Consider the following 13,986-nt stretch of genomic DNA (forward strand, 5'->3'; position numbering starts at 1 on the left):
TTTTTTATGGCTGGGTAGTATTCCATTGTGTATATATACCACATCTTCCGAATCCAATCATCTGTCGATGGACATTTGGGTTGTTTCCATGTCCTGGCTATTGTGAATAGTGCTGCAATGAACATGCGGGTGCATGTGTCTCTTTTAAATAGAGTTTTGTCTGGATATATGCCCAAAGAGTGGGATTGCGGGGTCATATGGAAGTTCTATGTATAGATTTCTAAGGTATCTCCAAACTGTTCTCCATAGTGGCTATACCAGTTTACATTCCCACCAACAGTGCAGGAGGGTTCCCTTTTCTCCACACCCCCTCCAGCACTTGTTATTTGTGGACTTATGAATGATGGCCATTCTGACTGGTGTGAGGTGGTATCTCATGGTAGTTTTGATTTGCATTTCTCTTATAATCAGCGATGTTGAGCATTTTTTCATGTGTTTGCTGGCCATCTGTGTATCTTCTTTGGAGAAATGTCTATTCAGGTCTTTTGCCCATTTTTCCATTGATTGATTGGCTTTTTTGCTGTTGGGTTGTATAAGTTGTGTGTCTTTATCTTTCTGATCTACTTCACTTAGAATGAAAATCTCAAGTTGTGTGCATGTTGTTGCAAATGGCATTGTTTGTCCTTTTTTATAGCTAAGTAGTATTCTCTTGAGTGTATATACCACATCTTAATCCATTCATCTGTCAATGAACATTTAGGTTGTTTCCATGTCTTGGCTGTTGTGAATAGTGCTGCAGTGAACATAGGGGTGCATGTATCTTTTTGAATGAATGTTTTGTCCAGATATGTGCCCAGGAGTGGGATTGCTGGATCATATGGTAATTCTGTATTTAGTTTTCTGAAGAACCTCCATACTCTTTTCCATAGTGTTTGTAACAATTTACATTCCCACCAACAGTGTAGGAGGGTTCCCTTTTCTTCACACCCTCTCCAGCATTTGTTACTTGTTGACTCGTTAATGATGGCCATTCTAACCGGTTTGAGGAGGTACCTCGTTGTAATTTTGATTTGCATGTCTCTAATAATTAGTGATGTCGAGCATCTTTTCATGTGCCTACTAGCTAACTGCATGTCTTCTTTGGAGAAATGTCCATTTAGGTCTTCTGCCCATTTTTTTGATTGGGTTCTTTGTTTTTTGTTGCTGTTTTTGTTATTGAGTTGTATGAGTCGTTTGTACTTTTTGGAACTTAGGCCCTTGTCTGTTGCATCATTTGCAAAGATTTTCTCCCATTCTTTGGGTTGTCTTTTCATTTTTTTAATGGTTTTCTTTGCTGTTCAGAAGCTTTTGAGTTTAATTAGGTCCCATTGGTTTATTTTTATTTTTATTTGACCTTTTTTCTAGGAGGTAGATCCAATAAGATGTTGCAGTTATTTATGTCAAAGAGCATTCAAAACCTGTGTTTTCCTCTAGGAGTATTATGGTATCTGGCTTTATATTTAGGTCTTTAATCCATTTTGAGTTTAATTTTGTGTATGGTGTTAGTATTCTGATTCCATTCTTTTATATATACCACACTAAAAAAAAAAAAAGAGAGAGAGAAAATTACAGGCCAATACCACTGTTGAAGGTAGATGTAAAAGTCCTCAATAAAATATTAGCAAACCAAATCCAAATATGTATTATAAGAATCATACACTATGATCAAGTGGCATTTATCCTAGGAATGCAAGGATTCTTCAATATCCACAAATCAGTTCGTGTGATACACCACATCAACAACACTGAAGAATAAAAACCATATGATCATCTCAATAGATGCAAAAAAAAAAAAGCATTTGACAAATTTCGATACCTGTATCTGATTAAAAACTCTCCAGAAAGTGGGCATAGAGGGAACCTACCTCAATGTAATAAAAGCCATATAGGACAAATCCACAGCTAACATCATTCTCAATGTTGAAGAACTGAAAGCATTTCTACTTAGATCAGGAACGTAAGGATGTCCACTCTCACCACTACCATCCAACATAGTTTTGGAAGTCCTAGCAATGGCAATCAGAGAAGAAAAAGAACTAAAAGGAATCTAAGTTGAAAAAGAAGTAAAACAATCACTGTTTGCAGGTGACATGATACTATACCTAGAAAAACCTAAAGACACTACCAGAACACTGTTAGAGCTTATCATTGAATTTGGTAAAGTTGCAGAATACAAAATTAATACACAGAAATTGACTATACTTCTATATACTAACAGAGAAATTAGGGAAACCATCCCATTTACCATTGAATCAAAAAGAAAAAAAAAATCCCTAGGAATAAACATACCTAAAGAGACAGAAGACCTATACTCTGAAAACTATAAGATGCTGATAAAAGAAATCAAAGATGAACAAACAGAAGGAAAGATATACCATGCTCTTGTATTGGCAAAATCAATATTGTCAAAATGGCTATACTACCCAAGGCAATCTACAAATTCGGTGCAATCCCTATCAAATTACCAAGGACATTTTTCACAGAACCCAAACACAGTATTTTAAAATTTGCATGGAAACACAAAAGCCCAAATTATTCAAAGCAATCCTGAGAAAGAAAAACAAAGCTGGAGGCATTGCATTTCTGCTATCAAACTATGTTACAATGTTTCCTCAATAAATGGTGCTGGGAAAATTAGATATCCACATGAAAAGAATGAAATTGGATTCCCTGTATTACACTAAAAAAATTAGCTTGAGGAGTTCCTGCTATAGTGCTGTGGGTTAAGGTCAGATGTTGCCAAAGCTGTGGCATAGGTTGAATTCTACCCCTGGCCCAGGAACTTCCATATGTCACCACCACAGATGAAAAAGGGAAAAAAAAAGACACTTAGCTTAAAATGGATTAAAGACCTAAATGTAAAACCTGAAACTATAAAACTGCCTGAAGAAAACTTTGGGGGGAAAGCTCCTTGACCTCAGTCTTGGCAATGATTTTTTTTTGATACAACTCTAAAAGCATAGGCAACAAAAACAACCAACGAGTGAGACTATATCAAACTAGAACGCTTCTGCATGGCGAAGGAAACCATCAACAAAATGAAAAGGCAAACTGTGGAATGGGAAAAAGTGTATCTGTATACCTGAGGAGGGGTTGCGATCCAAAATGTATAAGGAACTCATACAACTCAATAGCAAAATTAATAAATAACCATATTAAACTGGACAAAGGACTTGAATGCACCTTTTTTCAAAGAAGGCCTATGAATGGTCAGCAGATCTATGAAAAGGTATTCAGTATCACTAATCATCAGGGAAATGCAAGGTAAAACCACATCTGTTAGGATAACTGTCATCAAAAAGACAAGAGATAACAAGCATTGGTGAGGGTGTAGAGGAAAGAGAACTCTTGTTTATTGTAGGTGGGAATGTAAGTTGCTATGGCCATTAAGAAAAAGAGTGTGCTGCTTCCTCAAAAAATAAAAATAGAATTCCCAAGTGATCTAGCAGTCCTGCTTCTGGATATTTCTATGAAATCCTCTCCCAAAGAGATAATCTGCAGTCCCATGTTTGCAGTATTATTTATAATAGCCAAGCTAGGGAACCTCCTGAGTGTCAGGGCTCAAAAAAAATTATAATAACCCTATATGTACCATTTTTGTCTATATCACAGTTTTGTCAGGTAACCCTATAAAAAGAATTTCACATCTGAAAAGTAATCTCAGTTGAAGAGACCATGAATCTGAAAAGATTATTCACTTCACAGCTATTTATTGAGTTAGGCGAATTATCCAAGATCACGTAGTTGCCAGGATGAAGTTAACATATATTTGGATTATTTTCTAGTTATTTCCTTCCTTTTCATGTCTTTACACTCCTTGATTCAACCTGATGGTGACCTCCTCGAGTAGAGGACTCTGTCTTATGTGGTTTTTGGCATCTGCAACAGTACCTAGCAGGCACATACTTGGCTGCTGTTGCCAGAGTCGTTATTCTTGTGATATTATTACATGTGCTTCATTTGCATGTAAATTCTACTTACTCCGTCTCAGCTGACTTAAACCTTTCTGAGGTTGAGGTCTGATTCTAAAATAGGAGAATCGTATGTCTCAATTTTCTTTCTTGAGGTCCCTGGAAAATGCTCACCCCAGGTAAGCCTGTACTGCCCACTCTTGGAAGTGCCACACAACTCCAAACAGCTGTGCCCTCTAATCATCCCCACTTCATCTCTGTGCATCTGACCCTGAGGGCTCTGGCCCTGACATCTATCACCTTCCTATTTGTCATGTGCTGCTTATTTATGTAGCAGAGGTTCATTGTTTTATGAGGTTCATCACACCTCTGTGCAGCTCCCTACCCTTGCGCCAGAAAGTGTGCCTTGTGATGATTGCCGAATGACACTTTGTTTTTTAGTCTCATGTTACAATAGGACATCTCCCAAGATTCAGGCTTCCCATCATATTGATAGTGAATCAATCCTCAACAATATTCACTGCACCCATTGTCCTTCAAGACGTCCAGTCTATTCGCTCGAGCAATTCAATACGATCTTCATTTCTGAAGTGCAGCCAGCAGCAGAAAGCAGCCACCATTATCCTGTGTTTGCACTTCATAAAGGAAACCTGATGACTTCCTGAATTTGTGTGTGTTCCCTGTGGTGTTTCACTCTCTGCTCCTTCAAAAAAAGTTTCAGGATTTTTAACCAACTAGTGAAGCTGAAATGAGTGAGGATTCCTGGCCACAAGATTCATAACCGTTTCGTGTACAACATGCTTGGAAAAATTACCAAATATAAATGTGCTGCTGACTCCGCAAGGTTTCCTGCAGTAACTCCCATATACGGAAAGAGAGTTTAAAACCACTTTGTGAAGGGCCTAGTGATAAACTCTCTGGCCCTCATAGCAAAGATGAATAGAAGCGGAGGTTTGAAAAAGTCCCCAAGCCCCCAGACTGGATTACAAAAAAAATATCAAACTCTTTCTACGGATAGTTTTCTAATCTATTCTTAATCAATGCTAGCTCCCAGGATGAATATTCTAAAGTCATCTTAGAGAAACGATTTCATATAAGCTGAATAACTATGAAATGTATTTTCAGTGTTTAATTTCAGTCTCCTTTTATTCCCATAATTTAAAATGAACTTCTCTGTGCTCACTTCGGCAGCACATATACTAAAAGTGGAATGACACAGAGAAGATCAGCTTGGCCCCTGCTCAAGGATGACACAAAATTCGTGAAGCGTTCCATATTTTAAATACATTACTTAATTAATTGAAAAATGAAATTCTCTGATATTTCTCTAATTATTTTGATTACTCAAAAGCAAATGGCTTACCCAGTCACCAAAATCTGCCACTCCATACATTTGCTCTATTCAAATTGTGGCCTTCCAGTGGAGCGCAAATTTAAGTTTAATTTTTTTTCTACACTCTACTTATAGTTTGGTTGGTGAATAAGAAGGTAGGTCATGATGAATTTATGATCATGTTTGCAGATCATTTCTAGAAGCATATGAATCATCAGGGTATATCTGGACTGCTGTGGTCTTAAGTGAATTTATTTTAGTAATTCAAAGTCAACAAACCCTTATCGGGCGCATTCTTTCTACGGCACATTTTGCACTGGGCCCTGAGAAGCCAAAGAGAACTAAAGTGTGGTCTCTAATCTTTAGGATCTCCCAGGCCATTAAGAGAGACAAACTTCTATGTGGTTAACAGGGATATAAAATGCAAGGGCTGGTTAAAAATGGCATAACAGATGTGCTAGAAAAGCAAGAAGGACCTACTGAATAAATGTCAGGTCATTAAAAACCTCTAAAAATCTGGTTCATCTTATCTTCCTGACTTACTCTTCCACAGGCTACACTGTAACCACATCACCCAAATGTCTGGCGTGGTTTCACATCTTTATCTTTGCTAACATGTTCTCTTCATCTCAAAGGTCCTTGTGCCCCTTTGTCAATGATCGCTTTTCATCTTCTCTAGGAAGATCCCACTGACTCTTGACATTTCGTGTAAATGAAATCACCGGATATCTATCCTTTTGGCCTGGCTTCTTTTACTTAGCATACATTTTAAAAGTTTATCCATGTCACAGCAGGGATCAGTATTTCATTCCTTTTCGTGACTGAATAATATCCCATTGTATGTACATACCACGTTTTTTTATTCATCAGTCGATAGACATCGGGTTGGGTTGCTTTTACTGTGGAACTATGGTGAATAATGCTGGTATGAGCATGTGTATAGAAGCCTTTCTATGGACATGTGCTTTCAGTTCTCTTGGGTATATGCCTAGGGCTGGAACTGCTGGGTTATCATATGGTAACTCCGTGTTTAACTTTTTGAAGAACTGCTAAGCTTTCTCAAAGTGGCTGATTCATTTTACATCCCCACCAACAATTTCTGATGTTTCTAGTTTCTCCACATTCTTACCAACACCTGCTATTGTCTATCTTTTTTATTATAATCGTCCTGCTGAATATAGAATGGTATCTCATTGTGGTTTTTGTATTTCCCTAATGACTAATGACGTTGCATATCTTTTCATGTGTTTATTTGCCATTTCTCTATCTACTTTGGAGAAATGTCAATTCAGATCCTTTTTCCACTTTCATAAATTGTCTTATTTGTTATTTTCTTATTGAGTTGGAAGTGTTCTTTATATGTTCTAGATACTAACTCTTATCAGATATATGATTTTCAATTTTTTTTTGTCTTTTTGTCTTTTTTTTTTTTTCCCTAGGGCCCCACCCGTGGCATATGGAGCTTCCCAGGCTAGGGGTCTAATCAGAGCTGTGATCACTGGCTTACACCACAGCCACAGCCACAGCTACTCCAGGTCCGAGCTGTGTCTGCAACTTACACCACAGATCACGGCAATGTCGGATCCTCAATCCACTGAGCAAGGCCAGGGATTGAACCCACAAGCTCATGGTTCCTAGTTGGATTTGTTAACCACTGAGCCATGACGGAAACTCCCTCAAATGTTTTCTCACTCTGTGGGTTCTCTTTTCACTTTTTTAATAATGTCATTTGAAGCACAAATTTTTTTATTTTTTATGAAGTCCAATTAATCTTTGTTGTTGTTGTTGTTTATGATTTTGGTGTCCTAAGAAACCATGGCTTGATCAAAGGTCATAAAGATTTATCACCGTGATTTTCTTCTAAGAGTTTTATGTTTCGATATTTCTTCACCCACTTTAATTTTTACATACGGTGGGAGGTAAGGTCCAACTTCATTCTCTTGCATGTGGATACTCATTCGTCCCAGCACCATTTTCTGAAAAGATTATTCCTTTCCCATTGAATTGTCTTCTTGGTTCCCTCATCAAACATCTGAGTCTGATGGTAAGGAGGGAAAGCTAAACATCCTAGCTCTTCTCTTCTCTTGCTACCTTTGTTTTCTAAAAACATGAACTTCAGTTTAGTAGATAAATAAGCATGGCCTGGATTTATAAAATATTACAGCACCATCCAAAGATTTTATCCTATGTCACAGAGCAATCAGGAAAGACTGCTGTTATCTTCCTTCCTCCCAAATCTACCAGTGTATCCATATCTGTATCCTTCCACTCTGCCTTCTCTCCTTTCACAGTGGGTGAACTGAACTTGAACCTCTCTGAGGTCAGCTCCTGTGCTGGTACCCTGAACCCCATTTCATCTCAGTCAAGGACTAATTAAAATTACCACCTCCTTCATCTGTGACAACAGTTTCACCCTTCCGAGTTCTTGCCATCAACATAGAAACATTTTACAATAGCTCTCAATATTTTTTAATCCCTTTTTATAAATGATACCGCTCTTCTCTTTTAGAGCAAATCTCTGGGAAAAGATTATATGTACTTGCTGTCTTCATAGCCTTTCCTCTCATTCTTTCTTCAGCCCACACACCACTGAACTTGTTCTTGTCAAGGACAATAACAGTCTCCATCTTGCCAAATCTAAAGGTCAGTCTCCTGTTCTCATCTTACTCCATCTCTCAGCAGGATTTGACCCAGCTCATGACTCGGTTTTGAAGCACTTTCTTTACTTTGCTTCTGCAGTGCTACACTCTCCTGGTTTTCCTCTGGTCTTATCGGACATCCTTTCCTAGTTCTACTTGTAAAATTTGTCTTCTTTTCCAGACCTCCCAAGGTTGCAGTACACAGGGCTCAGTCCTCTGACCTCTTCTCAAACTGTGCTCAATCTTGGTTCCTTTCATCCAGGTTCACAGTTTTGAATACCCATCTTTATTCTTAGAACCTCCAAAATTATACCTCCAGCTCTAACCTCTCTGTTATACTTCCCATTGTTAGATCCAATTGGCAGAGCAAGCTCCTTAATTTTGAGGTGCACTTTCCCCCGCCCCCAGTGCAAAGTGAAAACGTGAGGCCCTCTGTTTGAAATTATGGAGAATTCCAAGATGTCAACAGCAGAGCATTCAACCAAATATGGGGCTTTCTGAGTGTGGGACCACATATTTCATAAGCCCATGAGGCTGGCCTCACCTATTGGCTACCTGACAAGCATCTTGGATATTTTATGAGTATGTCATATTCAATCTACATAAACAAAACACCTAATTTACACTCCTGCCTTAAAAAAAAAAAAGTCAATCCTATTTTTACCTAGATTTTTCCCCATCTCAATAATTTGTACCATTCACCCATTTAGTTACTCAAGCCAAAAACCTATGATTCCTGTACTTTTCTCAACCAATTCATCAGCAAGCCCTGGCTCTGTTTTCAAAATACATGCTCAAACATCTGGAATCTAAATTTTCTGTCTCAAGTTATCATCTCACAGATAATTTCTCATTACAAAGGGGGAAGCTTCTTTCCCAGTGGAGAAATCTAGCAGTCACTACTTGAGACAAATGATTCAACCTATTACCGTGGATAAAAATATGGTAAGACAAGCATAAAAAATATTTTTGAGGATTTGGTAACCCCACTATGACTCAGTTAAGAATCCAACTGCAGCCACTTGGGTCGCTGCAGAGGTATGTGTTCAATCCCCAGCATGGCACAGTGGGTTAAAGGATCTGGCATTGCCACAGCTGTGGCATAGGTCATAGCTGTGGATCAGATTCAGTTTTTGGCCCAGGAACTTCTATATGCCGCAGGTGCGGCCACTAAAAAAATATATGTTTTGAGGATTAGAAATGTCACAGAAATATATTACTGATTATAAATGAAAGTTAATGTTATAAAATGGACACGCTGCATAATCCCATATTTTTATTGTGATAAAATAAACATAGAACATAAAATTTACTATCTCAGCCATTTTATTTTTTGCTTATTTTTTAATTTTTATTGTTATTTCCCCAATACAATTTTTTTTCTACTGTACAGCGTGGTGACCCAGTTACACATACATGTATACATTCTTTTTTCTGCCATTGCCATGCTCCATCATGTGACTAGACATAGTTCCCAGGGCTGCACAGCAGGATCTCATTGCTAATCCGTTCAGTGGCATTAAGTACCTTCAAACTGTGCCATCTTTATGTATCATTATAAATAGAGAAAATGGAAAAATATAGAATCATATTAAATACTAGTTACATAAGTGACGGAATTGTGTTTGACTTTTACGTTCTTTTTCTCTATATTTTCTAAATTTTCTAGGTGAGCCTAGATTTTATAATTTGTAATAAAAAACGTTTTTGTTGTATTTTAAATAAACGATGGTAAATGTTTCAAGGGAGACATATAATTGCCAGGTTTTGGAGAAATCACCTAGAGAGTGACAGCCGAACTCCTTTTTGGACTTCACATTTATGCCTTCATTCATTCAAGAGGATAAAGCCCCCAGAATGGTCAGCATATGAGAAGCCTAGAAAGGCAGAGTTTTGTTTGAATGAGTGGGTATGGGGTCAGGAGGTGGATTCCAGGCTCGAAGAAATGTGGCACAGGACAGGGAAAAAGTGGACAGCTGAACGCAGCAGTAGACAAGAGCAGTCCAGCCTGCCTGGACCCCCAGTTTGTGTGAAGGTGAGAGTGGTAATATGCGTGCATGTGGAGGAGTAGAAGGGCCCCGTGGTGTGTGTAGAATTTGAATTTTTCTTTGTTGAGCTATGAAGAGCAATCAAAGGTTCTAGATATTATTAGAGCAGTGTTTCGGGAAGATGAGTTCTGTACAACCTGGATCTATGGGTGGAAACGACCAAAATCAGTAAAACCTATTATGAAAGCTACAATCCCGAAGTTAAGTGATAAAAATGTCAATTGGGGGGAGCAGTGAGAGGGGTGGAAAAGAACAGATACTCCTATTGAACTCACCAGGGATGAGAGAGAGAACAGTATCTCATTTAAGGTAATCTTACTTATCCCTTGATTTGGCCAGATTCTATACCATTTATCTGTTTCACATCTGTGATTTGAAGTCTAGGCTGAGAGTATTTCCAGGAGTCCTCAGATTTGTTCAAAAATATTTCATTAGGTTGTTTCTAGACTCTTCAAATTGGATTGACTTGTATTTTAGGGTTGTCTTGCTGAAGTAACATTTTAGAAACTTACTATGAAATTAAAATTCACTTTTCAATGCATTTTCTTCATCTATTTAAATAATGAATTAGTTGCATTGCCTCTTCGGGGGGCATTGCTTTTATGTAGCAAAGCTGTATGTAACACATTTATTTTTAATACTAGTTTATTTCCTAATTTATTTAAAATTTCTTTGTCCAGCTTCTACATCTCTTCACTAAAATTCAGTGAGGAAAAAGTTTGGGGATTTACTATGAATTCTAATAATGCTCTACCCATGTATAGCCCTAGAAAGAAAAGATATGATACCTACAGTTATTTAATGCAGTGGGACCCATTATCTGAGACACTGAATTCCAAAGGATCTTATTAAAAATCAGATCATTTAGGAGTTCCCATTGTGGCTCAGCAGTAACAAACCTGACTGGCATCCATGAGGGTGCAGGTTCGATCCCTGGCCTTGCTCAGCAGCTTGGCGATGCAGAGTTGCTGTGAACGGTGGTGTGGGTCACAGATGAGGCTTGGATCCTGTGTTGCTGTGGCTGTGGTGTAGGCCGGCAGCTGTAGCTGCAATTGGACCCCTAGCCTGGAAGCATCCATGTGCCGCGGGTGCGGCCCTGAAATAGAACAACAACAAAAATAAGATCATTTAAAATGCTCTGAGGATGTTGACATTTTAAGGCACCACTACTATGATTTTTTTTTAAGTTTGTGTATTTTTTTATTAAGGTATAGTTGATTTACAGTGTTACATTAATTTTAGGTGTACAACATAGCAGTTTAAAAATATGCTATAAAGTTATTGTAAAACCGGCTATATTGCTTGTGCTGTACAATATATCCTTGTAGGTTTGGTTTTTTTTTTTTCCTTTTTCTTTTTCTTTTTTTTTTGTCTTTTTGCTGTTTTTTTGGGCCGCTCCTGTGGCATATGGAGGTTCCCAGGCTAGGGGTCCAATCGGAGCTGTAGCCACTGGCCTACGCCAGAGCCACAGCAACGCGGGATCCGAGCCGCATCTGCAACCTACACCACAGCTCACGGCAACGCCGGATCGTTAACCCACTGAGCAGGGGCAGGGACCAAACCCGCAACCTCATGGTTCCTAGTCAGATTCGTTAACCACTGCGCCACGACGGGAACTCCCTTTTTCTTTTTTTTCAGGGCCCAGGTGTGGCGTATGGAAGTTGCCAGGCTAGGGGTCAAACTGGAGCTGCAGCTGCCACCCGACACCACAGCCACCGCAATGCCAGATCCAAGCCCCACCTGCAACCTACACCACAGCTCACAACAGTGGTTGATCTTTAACTCACTGAGTGGGGCCAGGGATCGAACCTGTGTCCTCATGGAATTAGCCAGGTTCATTTCCACTGAGCCACAATGGGAACTGCCCATACAGCTTTTCTCTCTTTTTTTTCTTTTGTCTTTTGTCTTTTTAGGACCACACCCACACATATGGAGGTTCCCAGGCTAGGGGTCAAATCAGAGCTGTAGCCGCCAGGCTACACCACAGCCACAGCAACACCAGATCCTTAACCCACGGAGCAAGGCCAGGGATCGAACCCATGCCCTCATGGATACTAGTCGGCTTAGTTAACCACTGAGCCAGGATGGAAACTCCAAGCTTATTTTATACTTAGCAGTTTCTACCTCTTAATCCTCTACTCTATCTCGCCCCTCCCCCTTCCTTCTCCCCATGGGTAACCACAAATTTTTTATCTGTATCTGTGAGTCTGTTTCTATTTTGTTTACTAATTTATTTTAGTTGTGATTTTGTGTGTGTGTGTGGTGTGTCCTATTCTTGGCAACACAAATAGTCACTATTTTCTCCCGTTTTCCTTCTTAATATATTTTCACTGATTCATTTGTTGAGTTGCTTGAAAGCAAAGCATGCCCCTTTGTGCTAAAATAAATTAATTTTACCAGCCAGAGCACTGGCCCCGAGAGGTTTTGCGCTACGCTCAGTAATTCACGTCTCCAAAATAGCAAGGGTTCGTTTTCCGTTTGCAGGATACAAATACTGTGATTTCCGGGCCGTTACCGAATCCCACGAAGCAACGTTGACGTTTCTCTAAGGAAACCCCACTGAAACCTGCTTCTCCTCTGCCAGGAAATAGCATTTAGCAGGGTGAAAAGTCACTGGGACAGCCTCAGGCAGCTGATCTCAGGTGTGGTAGCAGCTGGTGTGTGGGACATGACTTATTTTGTGAGAACAGAAACACTATTATCTGAACTCCCGAGGGATATTTGGAGAAATTCATGCCCGGGGAGTCCCATTCCAGGAAAATGTGCTCAAGCTCTTATTTATTGGCAGTGATCACTAACTTAGATTCCATCTGGCAAAAATGTGGATTTTTCCCTGTCCCAGAAAGTTGGAGAACAATTATGTAAGTTGTCTCAAAGAAATTTATTTTTAACCACTTTTTACAAGGAAATTGCCGTCCCTCTGTTGTTAGAAGAAATGCACTTTTTTAAAGAAAAAAAGCAGAGCTTTTTTATGAAGTCTAAGCAACTGTAAATTTTACTCGTCTCTTGATCTGAAATCATTACTCACACTTTCTGGTGAAGAATTTGGGAGGGCTGGAACCAGCTAGTGAAATCAAGGAGTTCGTAAGGTGGAAAGGGGACCCCGGAATAGTGCCTCTCCGGCCGTGGAGACTTTTCAGCCTGGCCTGACAGTTGGAGCATCTCCTCTGCCCCCCACCTGCAGCACTGCAACATTTTAGAACCTGATAAGTGAACCCTGTGAGATTCAGAAATATTTTAGTGAAATAAAGCCCCATACACAGTTTTTAAAGCGAGATCCATCATAAGAATTAGAGGAGTACGCGAATTCCCTGGTGGCCTACTGATTGAAAATTCAGTGTCGTCACTGCTGTGGCTCAGTTTCTGTCCCTTGCCCGGGAACTTCCACTTGCCATGGGCGCAGCCCAAAAAAGGAAGGAAAGAAGAATTGGAGGTGTGTCTTTGGAAAAGCAATTGTATAATTTCTATCCCCCCCAACGGTATTTTTTTCTAGCAATCTTGTAATATACACTAAATAAGTCTAATACGTGTTGGAGGAAACATTTTAATTATGTTGATTTTATTAGCTATTTTTTTTTTATTTTGGCTCTAAGTAAAGCAAACATATTTGTTGCTGCTGTTACTGAAGAAAAACAATTTACCTAGCTAGAAATTCCTTATTTCTATTAGCATAAACCTGTTCTGAATGTCACTATTTTGCTTTCTACAATAAATTCTGTTGTGGCTCAGCAGGTTACACACCTGACTAGTATCCATGAGGATGCTGATTCGATCCCTCACCTCGCTCACTGGGTGAAGGATCCGGCATTGTCGTGAGGTGTGGTGTGGGTTGCAGATGTGGCTCGGAGCTGGCGTTGCTGTGGCTGTGGTATAGGATGGCAGCTGCAGCTCCGATTCGCCCCCTAGCCTGGGAACCTCCATATGCCCTAAGTAGCAAAAGAGACTTGCTCTGGTCCACTGTGTGTCCTTGATTCAGGGAGTCTTATAAGACTGTATAGCCATCATTTAATGTATATGCACTCATATAAATATAAACCTCAGGCCAAAAGAAAGCATTCTTTATTTCCTACAGCCAG

General features: G+C 39.4%; 1 protein-coding gene and 1 non-coding gene across 7 annotated transcripts in view; both read left to right on the forward strand.

Annotated features, from left to right (window-relative positions):
- Window positions 1-13,986, forward strand: part of FAM13A (family with sequence similarity 13 member A) — a 325,535-nt gene that overhangs the window by 203,053 nt on the left and 108,496 nt on the right. The window lies entirely within an intron of this gene.
- On the forward strand, window positions 5,066-5,171 carry LOC125110460 (U6 spliceosomal RNA). Its single transcript, XR_007130634.1, has one exon. It is a non-coding gene; the product is annotated as a U6 spliceosomal RNA (small nuclear RNA).

Source organism: Phacochoerus africanus, chromosome 10 (genome assembly GCF_016906955.1).
Source record: "Phacochoerus africanus isolate WHEZ1 chromosome 10, ROS_Pafr_v1, whole genome shotgun sequence".
In the NCBI taxonomy this organism is placed as follows: domain Eukaryota; kingdom Metazoa; phylum Chordata; class Mammalia; order Artiodactyla; family Suidae; genus Phacochoerus; species Phacochoerus africanus.